The sequence below is a fragment of the Indicator indicator genome, chromosome 10 (assembly GCF_027791375.1).
Source record: "Indicator indicator isolate 239-I01 chromosome 10, UM_Iind_1.1, whole genome shotgun sequence".
NCBI lineage: Eukaryota > Metazoa > Chordata > Aves > Piciformes > Indicatoridae > Indicator > Indicator indicator.
The window spans coordinates 25595867-25616023 of record NC_072019.1 but is presented as its reverse complement, the minus strand read 5'-3'; positions in this window follow the sequence as shown (position 1 = coordinate 25616023).

Below are 20157 nucleotides of genomic sequence, written 5' to 3'. Positions count from 1 at the left end.
CATTTTCAGGTCCTTCAGGTGATCACGAACCTGATCTTCACTTATGATGGGCAGTTCTTCCTCCTGGTCCCTGCCATTATCTTCCATGACTATTCCAGGAGTGTGGCTGGAGGCCCTTGCAGTGAGGACTGAGGCAAAGAAGTCATTGAGAACCTCAGTCTTTTCCAGGTCACTTGTGACCATTTCACCTGTTTCCTTTCTGAGGGGCCCACACCTTCCCTAGACTTCTATTTACCATTAATATACCTGTAGAAATTCTTAGTGTTCCCTTTAACCTCCCTGGCTAGATTCAATTCAAACTGTGCTTTGGCTTTCCTAAGCAGGTCTCTTGCTGCTCGGGCAGCTTCCTTATATACCCCCATTCCAGCTGTCCTTTCCTCCACTCCTTGTAGAGCTTCCTTTTAAGTGATAGTGTGTCCAGCAGCTCCTTGGTCATCCAGGCAGGCCTCCTAGCATTCTTCCCTGCTTTTCTCTTTGTTGGTATACATTGCTCCTGGACACAGAGGAGGTTATCCTTGAATACTGACCAGCTGTCCTGTGCCCTTCTTCCCTCTAGGGCTTCGTCCCACAAGACTTTCTTTTTTATTTATTTATTTGTTTTATTTTCTTAAAGATTAAGTTGATTTGGGGCATGACAAAAAGTCACATTGAGCCCTGGTCAATCTATAAGATTGAATGCTCCAAGCAAACATCTTTCCTTACATAACTGGTATGTCTTATTTTAATACAGTACATTTTTAAAGTTGAACTTTGAAGCTGATCCCTCTTCTCATGCTTGGTGGCACTCCCTTATGGAACAGAAACTTTTTATTATTTGTAACGGATTTGTATGCTGTCAGATGAACAGATGCTAGCATGCACCTGTAGTCTGGCTCCACTGGGAACCAGATTTACTGCCACTGTTTAGAACTGTTTGGAAAATTTTTGAACAAACTTCATGATGAAAGAAGAAGTTTTTGTGTAAAAAAAAAAAAGTCTAGTGAAAAGCATCTGCTTTGTATGTCTGCTTTGTTGGGTTAGGTTTTTTTCTAAAACTAAAAATTGATGTGTATCTTTTGACTTGAGAAATTCTGTTCAAAATATCAGCTTTCTGTGGAAAAAGGAGATGGAGAAGATCTATCTGAGGACTTGTCAAAATTGTGTCCAGACATGGTGATGACAACTTCTGTGTTTTAGCTACTTATCACAATTTGTTGATGTTTTAGGTACTCTTGTTTGATATTTGTATTCATTTTGCTGAAGCAAGTGGCTTATTTAGGATTTATTCCTGCTTTTGCCATTGATTTCCTTTGCAACCCTCAATTGCAACTTGCAAAGTCTCAGTTTCCTGAGATGTTGACCACTTTTTTTGTGCTTTGGTTTAGGAGTTGGTGGGTGAAGGTAAAGGGCTGGGGTGAGCAAGGCAACTTGGAGACCTCTTAGCCTTAACTCTGATGTCTCAACTTGAAGGAATTGATTTAGGGATGAGCTCCCCAGATCCGGACACCAGAGAGATAGTATCTCCGCTGGGCAGTAAACCCTGGGAGCAAAGTGCAGCTGTGTAAAAGAAAACACAGACAGACTGGCTCCCTAGAAGACCACTGTGACCTGTAGGGTTACATGGTGACCTGATAACAAGAACAAAGCAAAGCTCGGGACAGAATTATGGAGTCCCTTTATCTCTTGCTTGACGGTTGCTTAAGCCTTGGAAAAAATATATGCATTCATGTGATACTTTCTCTCTGTAGCCAATCATGAATTTACAACTGTAGTATGGACATACCAATGACCAATTACAAGCTGCCTTCTGATGTTATGTTAACCTATATAAAGAAAAAGCTTTGTACAATAAATTGACACTTGGCTTGCATCAGGCCTCGTCCTGTCTCTCACATCGCAGCATCTACTCAGTCATTATTTTCCAGCATGAATTGGATGTTAGTTGCTGCAGAGCACTGGGCAAGCATCACCTGAGCATGCAAGATCCAGGAAAGACAAAGTCAACTCAAAGCCACCATAGAGAGAAACTAACAAATGAAGGATCTATCATTATTTTGGACTCGATGATCTTTGAGGTCTCTTCCAACCTTCTTGATTCTATGATTCTATGATTAGAAAGCAGTAAGAATCTGGCTTATTGAAGTCAGCAAAACAAAGCCTGAGAGGGAGGTAGCAATTAAAGGATGGTTTAACCAGTAGAGGAAGAAGACTGAGCAGTTCTCAAATGAAGGTAAGAAACTTTAAAATGGGAGCGTAGTGTGTCTGTGAAAGGAGCTTTATGTCCTGATCATTTATGACTGAAGGGGACAAAAGGTCAATATCAGATCTCTATGCTCTTTGTTCAAAACTTGAGCTGTCATCTTCTCTCCACCATCGATGAACCACCCTCCAACCCACAGGTTTCTAACTCTGTTTCCATCTCTCAGACTGATTTGTGTGTTCCTTCAGTGTGATTTCTGAATCAGTGTTCTCTGTTCCTCCCTCAGGTATCGTCCTTATGTGGGCACCTTCTCTCTCTGATGGAGAGACACATGCAAATGTGGCTGTTTTGATGAAGCTTTCATCCACATCTACTACCTCATACCACTCTCCCAGCTTAAAGCCCAAATGCTGTATCCTTGCCCTTTGACAACTAGTGTCCCAAAACCCATGTGGGCACATTGTGTAACACGATTTCACTTTCATATTTAACCTAAATTGCCACTTGCATAGATTTCTTTAAGTCTGTATTTGCACCTGCATTGTTTTGCACCAGACTGCAGTGGCAGGACTTACCCTGGGTTGAATCACAATCACAGTTTTCCCAGTTGTAAAACCCAAAGTTTAGCAGGCGGAGGCTGTCACACTGTCACAAACTGGGTTGCATGGGAGCCAGCAGCAACGCTCTGCTCTAAAGATGACTCATGCTGTTTCAAACTATTTGGCTAATCAAATAGTTTGAGATCTGCTGCTTTGCAGGCAATATGTAATATTTACTCTGCTTTTATGCACTACTTTACATTTCGGATCCTTTGCCATTAGGATTCAAAGCATGTAGACTGCATCTAATCCAGTTTATCCTGTTCATCTTGGCAATGCTTGCAATGCTGACAGTTTCAAGAAAACACTTAATTTGACTAAGTGTTTTCAGTTTACTTCTCAAAATATTTGAAATCATTAAAGCCAGAATACTCCCCACACAGAGTTCATTACAATTTGTGTCATCCAGTGGTCTTTGTCTCTGCTGCTGGCTGAAGTAGTTTACCTGGTTAAGGCTGGGCTCAATGTTTGAGAATAATTTTCATGGTTTGATGCTTTTTAATATGACTTTTGAAGAGGCTCTTAGAGCAAAAATGAGAAATTCTGGGGATGTGGTGTGATACGCTGTCTTTCTGGCCTTGTTGAGCTGGACAGGGCACCAGGGGGCTGAATGCTGAGCTCTGCTTTCAGGTGCTCTACTGCTGTATGGTCCATGTATTTGTAAATATTTGTATTCAATGCTACCCAGCAGACGTGAGGCACAGTGAAGGGATGTAGAGCAGCCTGGTGGTTATGAACAGTGGTTCAGTAGCACTGGAGTGTGCTGGTGCAGATGGGGTCACTGGCTGCATCTCCATTCTCTTCACAATACACTTATAGCTGAGTACTTGTCACAAACCTCTCTGAGTTGGTATCTCACCCTTCGCCTGCTGCAAACCAACAGGAAGAAATGTAATCTAGGCTCACTGTGATTGCCAAACACAGATCCTGGATAGGACCAAGTGATTGGATATTGAAGTTTGGTAGCACTGGGGCATCTGTCTGTGAGGATGAGGCAGCCTGAAATTGCAGGACCTTGAAGGGCAGGTGATAGGATCATATTACAACAATGCAGAGACAGCTTGCTTTGGCACATCTATGTCATAACATTTTTCTCTTAGATTTTTGTTTTGTTTTGCTTTCCTTTCATATGATTTGCTCAAGACTTCCCTTTCAGAGATGGGTGCTGGCAAGTTGCAATACCACTCCAGTGCTACAGAACCACTGTTCATAAGGGAAGGTCCAGAGCTGCAGTAAGAGTAAGGAACTTGGAAAAATGCAACTGGTGTGGAAGAGTGAACAAGGTCACTGGTGACAAGGCTCTGCTCCATCTGTGCAGGCAGGTTCCTGAGCAGAAGCATTCCAGCAACATGGCATTTTGTCTCATTATTCCTTTCCTTTTAAATTTCAATAGCTAGTTATTTGCCTGCTTTTGGTTAGGAGACAAAGCCCCTCTTTATGCAGCCACACAACGCAGCTATCTCATGTAACAGAGAAATGAAATGCAAATTCCTCCAGTAAGACCTAAATGGTGCTTGCCTGGGGAAGAAGGAAGCATTTTCTGGCTACAGGAACAGAAGAAGGTGGTGTTGCCCAGTGCTTCTGACAGTCAGTCCCAGAAGGTGGAAGAAACCACAATTTGTGGAGTCTTCTGATAAATACTGGCATTAAAAATTCCCACGTCCCCGTTTCATCTCTCATAGAGCAGGGACGAAAAGAATCATTCTGCTGTTTTATGCCATTCAGTGAAGCATTTTAACCTGCATTATTTTGTACAGCGCACAAGAAGATCCCCCAAGTGTCTGCACAGAGCAATATACATAGTAAAATATTTTGTAACATTGGGTCCAAGTAATTTGTAACATTGGGTCCAAGTAACCAAGAAGGTTAAGTGAGTACCATGTGTGTCGGTGTGAGCTGAAATTCCCCCCCCACCGACAATCACCAGGCTAGCTCAGTCTGGAAGCAAATGAAAAGCTGTATTTACAAGCAGATGAAATGCAATGAATATGTAAAAATATACAAAATTCACAACACTTACAAATATATACAATCAACAGAAAAACACACCCAAGCTCCCTTTGCTTCCCCCCCAAGGGGACCCTCCCAAAGGGGGCCTCCCTCTCCCAGGAGCTTCCCCCCCAGACCCCCCTGGACAGAGAAGCAGAGTTTAGTTAGAGCAGAAAGTTGTTAACTTAGCTGCCAAGGTCAGTACGTGTTATCTTCAGCCAGAAGAGAAGAAGAAACAGCAGCCAGACAGCCCAGCAACTGCCCCCACTACCGAACGCAGAATGTGCAGAATGCCTACTTTGTTTTGGGTAATAGTTCTTAAACATTTCTATCTATCCAATGGAAGTGTTTAGAACAATCGTTATTTTGCTTTCTTACACCCAATAGTGACTTATTTACATTCTTTCACTTTCTCTGTTCTGAACTTTGCAAGGAAAAATTAAAAAGACAGTTTCAAACCACCACAGTCCACCCCTTCTAAACAATTCCATTGGCTGCTACTATCATTTATCTAATCTAAAATAATACCTACAACAATAGGTGAATAAAGACCATAGTCCATTCCGGCTATTTCAGATGTAGATGATTCAAAAGAGTCAAATCACAGGAAAAACAGCAAACAGCTTGTTTCCTCGCAGATGGAGCGAAGAAAGGAACAGGGACTCTCAGGTGACTCAGGGCTCTCAGGGTTCGTGCACCGTAGATCTCATGGACTCTCCTCTTGGGCGCGATGCTGTATCTGCGCAACACTCTGAATTTAACCTCTCTCAGCCAAAGTTAGATTTCTTTGTGGAATACACTGAACTTCACCATTTTCTTGCATCACCCAATAGGTGTGACCAGGACCTTCAGCAGAAACCACCCCTCGGACAGGTTTGGCCTCTCCTGAAGGAGAAAATACCCAAACAGTTTTGCCTAACAGATTCTTTTCTCTGATAACAGGAACTCTATCACCTTCCTCCTTTCGCAACAAATCTGATTGGGCAGGTCCAGCTCGATTCACTGAACCTCTACTATTCACCAACCAGGTTGCTTGTGCTAAATGTTTCTCCCAGTTTTTCAAAGATCCACCCCCCATGGCTTTGAGAGTGGTTTTCAGCAAACCGTTGTAGCGTTCGATCTTCCCTGCAGCTGGTGCATAGTAGGGAATGTGGAATATCCACTCGATGCCGTGCTCTTTGGCCCAGTTTTTTACAAGATTGTTCTTGAAATGAGTTCCGTTGTCTGACTCAATCCTCTCTGGAGTTCCGTGTCTCCACAGGATTTGTCTTTCCAGACCAAGAATGGTGTTACGTGCAGTTGCATGAGGAACTGGATAAGTTTCCAGCCATCCAGTGCTTGCCTCTACCATAGTCAGCACATACTGCTTACCAGATGGAGAACGAGGTAGAGTGATGTAGTCAATCTGCCAGGCTTCACCATACTTGTACTTGGACCATCGGTCACCGTACCACAAGGGCTTGATCCGCTTTGCCTGCTTAATAGCAGCACAAATGTCACAGTCATGGATGACTTGTGTGATAGCATCCATGGAAATGTCAATGGATCTGTCACGAGCCCATCGGTAGGTTGCATCTCTGCCTTGATGTCCTGACGAGTCATGGGCCCACCGAGCTAAGAACAGCTCACCTCGGTGTTTCCAGTCAAGATCAGGATCAGGATCAGAGTTTGTGTCCACCTGGGAAACTCTTGCAGCTAGATCTGCCTGATGGTTGTGTTGTTGTTCCTCAGTAGCTTTGCTCTTAGGAATGTGAGCATCGATGTGTCTCACTTTCACTGGGATTCTCTCAATGCGAGCAGCAATGTCTTGCCACAGATCTGCAGCCCAGATTGGCTTTCCTTTCCTCTGCCAGCCATTCTTCTTCCAGTCTTTCAGCCAACCCCACAAGGCATTGGCTACCATCCACGAGTCGGTGTAGAGATAAAGCTTTGGCCATCTCTCACGTTCAGCTACGTTAAGAGCTAGCTGGACAGCTTTTACCTCTGCAAATTGACTGGATTCTCCTTCTCCATCTCTCGCTTCTGCAACTCTGCGCGTTGGGCTCCACACTGCAGATTTCCATCTCCGCTTGTTCCCAACAAGACGACAGGAACCGTCTGTGAACAAAGCATATCTCTTTTCATCATCAGACAGATCACTGTAAGGAGGAGCTTCCTCAGCGCGAGTTACTCTCTCCTCTGGAGGTTTTGCACAGCTTGTGCCTTCTGGCCAGTTTGTGATCACCTCCACCAAACCAGGCCTTTCGAGATTTCCCATTCGAGCTCTCTGTGTTATCAGAGCCATCCACTTAGACCAGGTAGCATCTGTTGCATGATGTGGTGAAGAACCTTTGCCTTTGAACATCCAATTCAGAACTGGCAATCTAGGAGCTAGAAGAAGTTGTGACTCAGTTCCAATCACTTCAGAAGCAGCTTTCACTCCTTCATAAGCAGCTAAAATCTCTTTCTCTGTTGGAGTGTAGTTTGCCTCTGAGCCTCTGTAGCCACGACCCCAGAAACCAAGAGGACGTCCTCGTGTCTCCCCTGGAGCTCTTTGCCATAAGCACCAGGTTGGACCATTGTCACTCGCGGCCGTGTACAGAATGTTCTTAATGTCTGGACCAGTTCGGACAGGTCCCAGACCCATCGCTTGGACTACCTCTCGCTTGATCTGGTCAAAGGCTGCTTGTTGCTCAGGACCCCATTGGAAACTGTTTCTCTTTCGAGTCACATCATAGAGAGGTTTCACAATCTGACTGTATCCAGGAATGTGCAGTCTCCAAAATCCCACTATGCCTAAGAAACGCAGAGTTTCTTTCTTGTTGATGGGATTTGCCATGGTGGAGACTCTGTTTATCACATCCATTGGGATGTGACGGCGACCATCTTGCCACCGCACTCCCAGAAACTGGATTTCTCTGGCAGGTCCTTTCACCTTGTCTCGCTTGATAGCGAAACCAGCTTGCAAGAGAATGTCAATGATTTTGTTACCTTTCTCGAAGACTTCTTCAGCAGTCTCACCCCAGACGATGATGTCATCGATGAACTGAATGTGTTCTGGAGCTCCACCTTTCTCCAAAGCATCATGGATCACTGCATGGCAGATGGTTGAACTGTGAATCCACCCCTGGGGCAAACGATTGAATGTGTACTGAATGCCTCTCCAGGTGAAAGCAAACTGAGGCCTGCATTCCTCTGCTATGGGAATAGAGAAGAAAGCATTAGCAATGTCTATGGTAGCATACCATTTGGCCTGCTTGGATTCCAGCTCATATTGGAGTTCCATCATGTCTGGTACAGCTGCACTCATGGGTGGAGTTACTTCATTCAAGGCACGGAAATCAACTGTCAGACGCCACTCTCCATTCTGCTTTCTCACAGGCCAGATTGGACTGTTGAAAGGTGAATGAGTTTTGCTGATGACCTTCTGACTCTCCAACTGACGAATCAAGTTTTGAATGGGCACCAAAGAGTCACGGTTGGTTCTGTATTGTCTGTGATGCACAGTTTGAGAAGCAACCGGCAGCTTTACATCCTCTATCTCATGTTGTCCCACAACTGCAGATTCATCTGAAAGCTCAGGTCTGATGGACAACTTCAATTTTCCTCCATCAATTTCTACAGTTGCTATTCCAAAAGCCCATTTGTAACCCTTAGGGTCTTTAAAACGCCCTTCTCTCAGAAAGTCAATTCCCAAAATACAAGGTGCATTAGGACCTGTTACAATAGTATGTTTCTTCCACTGCTTCCCAGTTAAACTTATGTCAACCTCTATCTTAAACAACTCTTGAGATCCACCAGTGACTCCCTGAATAGTTATAGATTCTCCCCCTTGATAATTTGATGGTATTATGGTGCACTGAGCTCCTGTGTCAACCAAGGCCCTGTACTTCTGAAATTTTGAAGTGCCAGGCCACTGGATGTACACATCCCAATAGATTCTGTTATCTCCATTATCCCTTACCTCCCCCTGGCGGAAGGCAGGGCACCCCTAATGGTGGGGATTACCTCCACATGTACAGCTGGCACAACGTCCAGCACCAGAATTAGGATCACTGTTGGAGCTATCAGAGTTGTTCTGGGAAACTGAGGAAGCGACAGCTACCCTCCTGGTATTGCTACCTCGGGATCTGCCCCTCTGCAGCTCCCGTAACCTCTTGAAAAGATCAGAAGTTGGTTGACCATCCCATCTGTTCATGTTCTCACCAAACTGATCACGCAGAGTTATCCAGATACTGCCACGTGATTGCCTCTGCTGTCTGTTTTGGTTTGACCTATTCTGGAATGGCCTTCTTGGAGCACGTCTGTTTCTGACAGCTGAAACTTGTATCCATCTGGAGGAAGAGGAATCAGAATCATCCCCCTTCATCAAGTTGGATATGGAGGTTTTAAGTTCCTCCTTCAGCTCTTTCATGCAATTCTCCATCTTTCCAGACAAAGTTTCAATGGCTGAAACCAAAGAAGTACGTGCGAGACTATCCTCCAATTGCCTCATTTGGTCAGTGAAATAGCCAACAGTGGGAGGCACTCCACCATAATTTCTTGCCACAATCCTGCTTGCCAGAATAGTAGCATAATTAGGAGGAGCAAGCTTAATGAGCTTTTTGGCAAGGCCTGTTCCAACAGGAATTTCATCAGGATTCAGAGTCTTATGATCTCCGTATATTATTTCTCTCACAGCAAATTCTCTCAGACGCTTGATTCCCTCATCTATTGTGGTCCAAGGCTTAGGGTTCCATGGTAAATCATCTCTGCTGGGGTACCTCAGCGAGACTGCCAGTAGGAGGTGTGCCCACAGAGAAGCTTTACCAATGCACTTGCCTAGGTGCCTGTCTATGCCTGTATCCTTTGAGAGCATCCCCAACTGAGAGGCCGACTTGTCGCCTACCACCAATGCTGGGGCTCCCATATCAAAACACCTGGCTAGCCAAGACAGGACTGGCTCGTTATCTCCTCTGATGTAATCCTTCCTCACATGTCTAATTTCCTGTCTGGGTGCATTAGCTGACTGTATGTCATCCTCATCATCATCATCATCATCATCCTGAGGTCGCTGTCCCCATAATCCTATTTTAATCCTCCGTTGAATTTCCTTGAGTTCAGAGGCACTGCCTGCAGTTGCTAATTCAGCAGGGTCTACATCTCCATCATCCATGTGGGGTCTCAAGAGGTCTGCCAGAGTTTTAAGGCTAACCTTCTCTTCCTCACCAGAAGGATCTTTCTTAACAGAGGGACCCTGAGTAGAAGGACCCTCATCTCCATCTGCACCATCTGCTGCAGCATCTGCATCTCCTCCTGCAGCTCCTTTACGCTTTCTGCTTACAGTGGCCACCAAATTTACTGGATTGGCTTTCACATTCACAGCAGAGTTGGAGGGAGTAGAGGAATTTTGTGCAGGGTTAGCAGGAGCAGAGGGAGTCTGTGCAGGGTTGGTAGGAGGTGTGCTTTGAGATCCTGCAGCCACTGCTGCATCCATCTGGGCAGCAGAGGGAGGAGGAGGAGACTGTGCCTCGTTAATGGCGTCTGCCTGCACGGCTATGTCTGTCTGCGCAGCCATTTCTCTCTGCGTAACTATGTCTGCCTGGACAACCATTTCTCTCTGTGTAACCATGTCTGTCTGCACAACCATTTCTCTCTGTGTAACCATGTCTGTCTGCACAACCATTTCTCTCTGTGTAACTATGTCTGCCTGGACAACCATTTCTCTCTGTGTAACTATGTCTGTCTGCACATCCATTTCTCTCTGTGTAACCATGTCTGTCTGCACAACCATTTCTCTCTGTGTAACTATGTCTGCCTGCACAACCATTTCTCTCTGTGTAACTATGTCTGTCTGCACAACCATTTCTCTCTGTGTAACTATGTCTGCCTGCACAACCATTTCTCTCTGTGTAACTATGTCTGTCTGCACAACCATTTCTCTCTGTGTAACTATGTCTGTCTGCGCATCCATTTCTCTCTGTGCAGCTGTGTCTGTTTGTGTACCCCTGTCTGCCCGTGTACCCCTCTCTGCCTGTGTAATCGAGTCTGTCTGTGTCGCCGAGTCTGTCTGTGTAACTATGTCTGCCTGTGTACCCGAGTCTGTTATCTCAGATTCTGGCAAAGGTCCCGCAGCTACTGCTGCTGGCTCTGAGTCAAAACTATCGGCAGCTTTCTCACAAACCTGAACTGTGATTTCCTGGTCACCGTAATCAGAATCAGAAACCAATTCCGAACCTCTCTGAGCTTTTCTATGTTTCCTCTTACATCTACGCAGGTCGGAAGAGTGAGTAGCCTTACGTCTTTCTTGACACAGTGCTATCAGCAGCCATATGATTATTCCAAGAAACAACAAAATTAAGGCTAGCACAAGATATCTAGGGTACCACTGGTTCCAAAGACCCTCTGTAGTTGTAAGAGGAATAACAAACTCAAATGTGTCTGCTAGCAGATTCATAGTTGAGTTACCATATCTTCTAAGCCAAATAAGACCACAACAGAATTCAACAGCATTCAGTAACTTGTTCTTAACCCAAAGAAACTACTTATATGCCACATATCTCACAATCTTGTCTATCATGCAGGAAACAGCCCATCTGTAGACAATCACACTGATAATAGATAAAATAGAATGACTCAGAACCCAAAACAGCTTCATTTTGCTTCCTAATCTGAGCAGGAATAAATCATACAAGCAATCGAGCCCCACGTTGGGCGCCAAAAATAAAAAGTGTGTCGGTGTGAGCTGAAATTCCCCCCCCACCGACAATAACCAGGCTAGCTCAGTCTGGAAGCAAATGAAAAGCTGTATTTACAAGCAGATCTGAAATGCAATGAATATGTACAAATATACAAAATTCACAACACTTACAAATATATACAATCAACAGAAAAAGCACAACCGATCTCCCTTTGCTTCCCCCCAAGGGGACCCTCCCAAAGGGGCCTCCCTCTCCCAGGAGCTTCCCCCCCAGACCCCCCTGGACAGAGAAGCAGAGTTTAGTTAGAGCAGAAAGTTGTTAACTTAGCTGCCAAGGTCAGTGTGTTATCTTCAGCCAGAAGAGAAGAAGAAACAGCAGCCAGACAGCCCAGCAACTGCCCCCACTGCCGAACGCAGAATGTGCAGAATGCCTACTTTGTTTTGGGTAATAGTTCTTAAACATTTCTATCTATCCAATGGAAGTGTTTAGAACAATCGTTATTTTGCTTTCTTACACCCAATAGTGACTTATTTACATTCTTTCACTTTCTCTGTTCTGAACTTTGCAAGGAAAAATTAAAAAGACAGTTTCAAACCACCACAGTCCACCCCTTCTAAACAATTCCATTGGCTGCTACTATCATTTATCTAATCTAAAATAATATCTACAACAATAGGTGAATAAAGACCATAGTCCATTCCGGCTATCTCAGATGTAGATGATTCAAAAGAGTCAAATCACAGGAAAAACAGCAAACAGCTTGTTTCCTCGCAGATGGAGCGAAGAAAGGAACAGGGACTCTCAGGTGACTCAGGGCTCTCAGGGTTCGTGCACCGTAGATCTCATGAACTCTCCTCTTGGGCGCGATGCTGTATCTGCGCAACACTCTGAATTTAACCTCTCTCAGCCAAAGTTAGATTTCTTTGTGGAATACACTGAATTTCACCATTTTCTTGCATCACCCAATAGGTGTGACCAGGACCTTCAGCAGAAACCACCCCTCGGACAGGTTTGGCCTCTCCTGAAGGAGAAAATACCCAAACAGTTTTGCCTAACAGATTCTTTTCTCTGATAACAGGAACTCTATCACCTTCCTCCTTTCGCAACAAATCTGATTGGGCAGGTCCAGCTCGATTCACTGAACCTCTACTATTCACCAACCAGGTTGCTTGTGCTAAATGTTTCTCCCAGTTTTTCAAAGATCCACCCCCCATGGCTTTGAGAGTGGTTTTCAGCAAACCGTTGTAGCGTTCGATCTTCCCTGCAGCTGGTGCATAGTAGGGAATGTGGAATATCCACTCGATGCCGTGCTCTTTGGCCCAGTTTTTTACAAGATTGTTCTTGAAATGAGTTCCGTTGTCTGACTCAATCCTCTCTGGAGTTCCGTGTCTCCACAGGATTTGTCTCTCCAGACCAAGAATGGTGTTACGTGCAGTTGCATGAGGAACTGGATAAGTTTCCAGCCATCCAGTGCTTGCCTCTACCATAGTCAGCACATACTGCTTACCAGATGGAGAACGAGGTAGAGTGATGTAGTCAATCTGCCAGGCTTCACCATACTTGTACTTGGACCATCGGTCACCGTACCACAAGGGCTTGATCCGCTTTGCCTGCTTAATAGCAGCACAAATGTCACAGTCATGGATGACTTGTGTGATAGCATCCATGGAAATGTCAATGGATCTGTCACGAGCCCATCGGTAGGTTGCATCTCTGCCTTGATGTCCTGACGAGTCATGGGCCCACCGAGCTAAGAACAGCTCACCTCGGTGTTTCCAGTCAAGATCAGGATCAGGATCAGAGTTTGTGTCCACCTGGGAAACTCTTGCAGCTAGATCTGCCTGATGGTTGTGTTGTTGTTCCTCAGTAGCTTTGCTCTTAGGAATGTGAGCATCGATGTGTCTCACTTTCACTGGGATTCTCTCAATGCGAGCAGCAATGTCTTGCCACAGATCTGCAGCCCAGATTGGCTTTCCTTTCCTCTGCCAGCCATTCTTCTTCCAGTCTTTCAGCCAACCCCACAAGGCATTGGCTACCATCCACGAGTCGGTGTAGAGATAAAGCTTTGGCCATCTCTCACGTTCAGCTACGTTAAGAGCTAGCTGGACAGCTTTTACCTCTGCGAATTGACTGGATTCTCCTTCTCCATCTCTCGCTTCTGCAACTCTGCGCGTTGGACTCCACACTGCAGATTTCCATCTCCGCTTGTTCCCAACAAGACGACAGGAACCGTCTGTGAACAAAGCATATCTCTTTTCATCATCAGACAGATCACTGTAAGGAGGAGCTTCCTCAGCACGAGTTACTCTCTCCTCTGGAGGTTTAGCACAGCTTGTGCCTTCTGGCCAGTTTGTGATCACCTCCACCAAACCAGGCCTTTCGAGATTTCCCATTCGAGCTCTCTGTGTTATCAGAGCCATCCACTTAGACCAGGTAGCATCTGTTGCATGATGTGGTGAAGAACCTTTGCCTTTGAACATCCAATTCAGAACTGGCAATCTAGGAGCTAGAAGAAGTTGTGACTCAGTTCCAATCACTTCAGAAGCAGCTTTCACTCCTTCATAAGCAGCTAAAATCTCTTTCTCTGTTGGAGTGTAGTTTGCCTCTGAGCCTCTGTAGCCACGACCCCAGAAACCAAGAGGACGTCCTCGTGTCTCCCCTGGAGCTCTTTGCCATAAGCACCAGGTTGGACCATTGTCACTCGCGGCCGTGTACAGAATGTTCTTAATGTCTGGACCAGTTCGGACAGGTCCCAGACCCATCGCTTGGACTACCTCTCGCTTGATCTGGTCAAAGGCTGCTTGTTGCTCAGGACCCCATTGGAAACTGTTTCTCTTTCGAGTCACATCATAGAGAGGTTTCACAATCTGACTGTATCCAGGAATGTGCAGTCTCCAAAATCCCACTATGCCTAAGAAACGCAGAGTTTCTTTCTTGTTGATGGGATTTGCCATGGTGGAGACTCTGTTTATCACATCCATTGGGATGTGACGGCGACCATCTTGCCACCGCACTCCCAGAAACTGGATTTCTCTGGCAGGTCCTTTCACCTTGTCTCGCTTGATAGCGAAACCAGCTTGCAAGAGAATGTCAATGATTTTGTTACCTTTCTCGAAGACTTCTTCAGCAGTCTCACCCCAGACGATGATGTCATCGATGAACTGAATGTGTTCTGGAGCTCCACCTTTCTCCAAAGCATCATGGATCACTGCATGGCAGATGGTTGAACTGTGAATCCACCCCTGGGGCAAACGATTGAATGTGTACTGAATGCCTCTCCAGGTGAAAGCAAACTGAGGCCTGCATTCCTCTGCTATGGGAATAGAGAAGAAAGCATTAGCAATGTCTATGGTAGCATACCATTTGGCCTGCTTGGATTCCAGCTCATATTGGAGTTCCATCATGTCTGGTACAGCTGCACTCATGGGTGGAGTTACTTCATTCAAGGCACGGAAATCAACTGTCAGACGCCACTCTCCATTCTGCTTTCTCACAGGCCAGATTGGACTGTTGAAAGGTGAATGAGTTTTGCTGATGACCTTCTGACTCTCCAACTGACGAATCAAGTTTTGAATGGGCACCAAAGAGTCACGGTTGGTTCTGTATTGTCTGTGATGCACAGTTTGAGAAGCAACCGGCAGCTTTACATCCTCTATCTCATGTTGTCCCACAACTGCAGATTCATCTGAAAGCTCAGGTCTAATGGACAACTTCAATTTTCCTCCATCAATTTCTACAGTTGCTATTCCAAAAGCCCATTTGTAACCCTTAGGGTCTTTAAAACGCCCTTCTCTCAGAAAGTCAATTCCCAAAATACAAGGTGCATTAGGACCTGTTACAATAGTATGTTTCTTCCACTGCTTCCCAGTTAAACTTATGTCAACCTCTATCTTAAACAACTCTTGAGATCCACCAGTGACTCCCTGAATAGTTATAGATTCTCCCCCTTGATAATTTGATGGTATTATGGTGCACTGAGCTCCTGTGTCAACCAAGGCCCTGTACTTCTGAAATTTTGAAGTGCCAGGCCACTGGATGTACACATCCCAATAGATTCTGTTATCTCCATTATCCCTTACCTCCCCCTGGCGGAAGGCAGGGCACCCCTAATGGTGGGGATTACCTCCACATGTACAGCTGGCACAACGTCCAGCACCAGAATTAGGATCACTGTTGGAGCTATCAGAGTTGTTCTGGGAAACTGAGGAAGCGACAGCTACCCTCCTGGTATTGCTACCTCGGGATCTGCCCCTCTGCAGCTCCCGTAACCTCTTGAAAAGATCAGAAGTTGGTTGACCATCCCATCTGTTCATGTTCTCACCAAACTGATCACGCAGAGTTATCCAGATACTGCCACGTGATTGCCTCTGCTGTCTGTTTTGGTTTGACCTATTCTGGAATGGCCTTCTTGGAGCACGTCTGTTTCTGACAGCTGAAACTTGTATCCATCTGGAGGAAGAGGAATCAGAATCATCCCCCTTCATCAAGTTGGATATGGAGGTTTTAAGTTCCTCCTTCAGCTCTTTCATGCAATTCTCCATCTTTCCAGACAAAGTTTCAATGGCTGAAACCAAAGAAGTACGTGCGAGACTATCCTCCAATTGCCTCATTTGGTCAGTGAAATGGCCAACAGTAGGAGGTGCTCCACCATAATTTCTTGCCACAATCCTGCTTGCCAGAATAGTAGCATAATTAGGAGGAGCAAGCTTAATGAGCTTTTTGGCAAGGCCTGTTCCAACAGGAATTTCATCAGGATTCAGAGTCTTATGATCTCCATACATTACTTCTCTCACAGCAAACTCTCTCAGACGCTTGATTCCCTCAGCTATTGTGGTCCAAGGCTTAGGGTTCCATGGTAAATCATCTCTGCTGGGGTACCTCAGCGAGACTGCCAGTAGGAGGCGTGCCCACAGAGAAACTTTACCAATGCACTTGCCTAGGTGCCTGTCTATGCCTGTATCCTTTGAGAGCATCCCCAACTGAGAGGCCGACTTGTCGCCTACCACCAATGCTGGGGCTCCCATATCAAAACACCTGGCTAGCCAAGACAGGACTGGCTCATTATCTCCTCTGATGTAATCCTTCCTCACATGTCTAATTTCCTGTCTGGGTGCATTAGCTGACTGTATGTCATCCTCATCATCATCATCATCATCATCCTGAGGTCGCTGTCCCCATAATCCTATTTTAATCCTCCGTTGAATTTCCTTGAGTTCAGAGGCACTGCCTGCAGTTGCTAATTCAGCAGGGTCTACATCTCCTCCATCATCCATGTGGGGTCTCAAAAGGTCTGCCAGAGTTTTAAGGCTAACCTTCTCTTCCTCACCAGAAGGATCTTTCTTAACAGAGGGACCCTGAGTAGAAGGACCCTCATCTCCATCTGCACCATCTGCTGCAGCATCTGCATCTCCTCCTGCAGCTCCTTTACGCTTTCTGCTTACAGTGGCCACCAAATTTACTGGATTGGCTTTCACATTCACAGCAGAGTTGGAGGGAGTAGAGGAATTTTGTGCAGGGTTAGCAGGAGCAGAGGGAGTCTGTGCAGGGTTGGTAGGAGGTGTGCTTTGAGATCCTGCAGCCACTGCTGCATCCATCTGGGCAGCAGAGGGAGGAGGAGGAGACTGTGCCTCGTTAATGGCGTCTGCCTGCACGGCTATGTCTGTCTGCGCAGCCATTTCTCTCTGCGTAACTATGTCTGCCTGGACAACCATTTCTCTCTGTGTAACCATGTCTGTCTGCACAACCATTTCTCTCTGTGTAACCATGTCTGTCTGCACAACCATTTCTCTCTGTGTAACTATGTCTGCCTGGACAACCATTTCTCTCTGTGTAACTATGTCTGTCTGCACATCCATTTCTCTCTGTGTAACCATGTCTGTCTGCACAACCATTTCTCTCTGTGTAACTATGTCTGCCTGCACAACCATTTCTCTCTGTGTAACTATGTCTGTCTGCACAACCATTTCTCTCTGTGTAACTATGTCTGCCTGCACAACCATTTCTCTCTGTGTAACTATGTCTGTCTGCACAACCATTTCTCTCTGTGTAACTATGTCTGTCTGCGCATCCATTTCTCTCTGTGCAGCTGTGTCTGTTTGTGTACCCCTGTCTGCCCGTGTACCCCTCTCTGCCTGTGTAATCGAGTCTGTCTGTGTCGCCGAGTCTGTCTGTGTAACTATGTCTGCCTGTGTACCCGAGTCTGTTATCTCAGATTCTGGCAAAGGTCCCGCAGCTACTGCTGCTGGCTCTGAGTCAAAACTATCGGCAGCTTTCTCACAAACCTGAACTGTGATTTCCTGGTCACCGTAATCAGAATCAGAAACCAATTCCGAACCTCTCTGAGCTTTTCTATGTTTCCTCTTACATCTACGCAGGTCGGAAGAGTGAGTAGCCTTACGTCTTTCTTGACACAGTGCTATCAGCAGCCATATGATTATTCCAAGAAACAACAAAATTAAGGCTAGCACAAGATATCTAGGGTACCACTGGTTCCAAAGACCCTCTGTAGTTGTAAGAGGAATAACAAACTCAAATGTGTCTGCTAGCAGATTCATAGTTGAGTTACCATATCTTCTAAGCCAAATAAGACCACAACAGAATTCAACAGCATTCAGTAACTTGTTCTTAACCCAAAGAAACTACTTATATGCCACATATCTCACAATCTTGTCTATCATGCAGGAAACAGCCCATCTGTAGACAATCACACTGATAATAGATAAAATAGAATGACTCAGAACCCAAAACAGCTTCATTTTGCTTCCTAATCTGAGCAGGAATAAATCATACAAGCAATCGAGCCCCACGTTGGGCGCCAAAAATAAAAAGTGTGTCGGTGTGAGCTGAAATTCCCCCCCCACCGACAATCACCAGGCTAGCTCAGTCTGGAAGCAAATGAAAAGCTGTATTTACAAGCAGATGAAATGCAATGAATATGTAAAAATATACAAAATTCACAACACTTACAAATATATACAATCAACAGAAAAACACACCCAAGCTCCCTTTGCTTCCCCCCCAAGGGGACCCTCCCAAAGGGGGCCTCCCTCTCCCAGGAGCTTCCCCCCCAGACCCCCCTGGACAGAGAAGCAGAGTTTAATTAGAGCAGAAAGTTGTTAACTTAGCTGCCAAGGTCAGTGTGTTATCTTCAGCCAGAAGAGAAGAAGAAACAGCAGCCAGACAGCCCAGCAACTGCCCCCACTGCCGAACGCAGAATGTGCAGAATGCCTACTTTGTTTTGGGTAATAGTTCTTAAACATTTCTATCTATCCAATGGAAGTGTTTAGAACAATCGTTATTTTGCTTTCTTACACCCAATAGTGACTTATTTACATTCTTTCACTTTCTCTGTTCTGAACTTTGCAAGGAAAAATTAAAAAGACAGTTTCAAACCACCAGACCATGAAAAATATGAAGAAACTCTTTTAATCTTTTGTTCTCGTTGTTTTTTTTTGTTGGTTTGGTTTGGTTTGGTTTTAGTTTGTTGAAGTGGGAATTTTTGCATTGAATGTTAATATTTCTTCTTTTTTGCTGAGGTGTGGTACAGAATAAACACCTAGCTAAAAAATAGTAAAGTTAAAACTAATGCTGGAGCAAAGGCAAACCTTTTGAGGTATCGTTCAGAAAACCATTTATTCAGGATCAGCACCCCAATAAGACCCATACAAACATGTGTGGGGCAGAGGAACAGCTATTCAGAGCTTAAATTGGTAACACAGTCAGGGGACAGTTTAACCTCTGGCATTAGCTAGAACTGGGCAGTGATATGAGCCAGTGCAGCAGTGCTAATTAATGCACCCTGAGGTGACACAACAAGGCATTGGCCCTGTACACCTGAGACATACTTCTGTCAGTGCTGAGGTGCCAATTAGTGTTTTCTCATAAAAATAACCCATGTTGGAAAAATAAAAAGGCAAAATTCCAAGTAACATAGAGAAAACAAGATTTAGACATAAAATAATAAACTGGCCTGCAGTGCATCTCTCTAGTTCATTAATACAGGACAGGACAAGCTCTGCTGTAGCTGCCATTACTGAAATGAAGAAGCTTTGTTCCTGGGCTAGGCAGCAGCATCTTTGATAACTTCTACCCTGCCTGGGTTGAGAACTGACAGTACTCAAATACATCATCATGAGGCAATCTCCAGTGAAGAGCAAGGCTTAAGAGCTCAGGGCACCCCCTCTGCGACTAGCATGGGGTATCTGGGAAAGGATCTCTGCCTACACTGATGGTGGACACAAAATAAACCTATTTCAGACCTATTTCAAACCTATTGGACAAGAAAACATAAGAGAATTTCTTCTGCTTCTCGTTTGATGTTAATGGTGCATTGTCCTTCGCAGGCTTTCAGTCTCAAGGAATTCAGTAACAAAAATCACCACTCAGCAATCCTCAAGCTCAAAACCACTGCAGAGAAATCAAGCTGTTATGGGAATATGTCAACCTCTTGTCTTCATTAGGTGAGCCATTATTGCTTAACGAAGGCAAGGAAGCATTTTGTCTAGACTAGTTATGTTAATTTGGATTTGCCTCAGTAGATGTTTTGGGGGTGAGTGGGTGATCTTAAGGACGCATCTATTTCAAACATCTCAATGTTTCTGATAAAGAAGACCCCAAGGACTGAAACTTCACATCAAAGACAGGCCCTTAATATACGCTGGGATTTCTATAAATGAGCATATACCTTACAATGTGCTGCTGTTCTTCTAAAAAATATTTAATCACTGTTTAA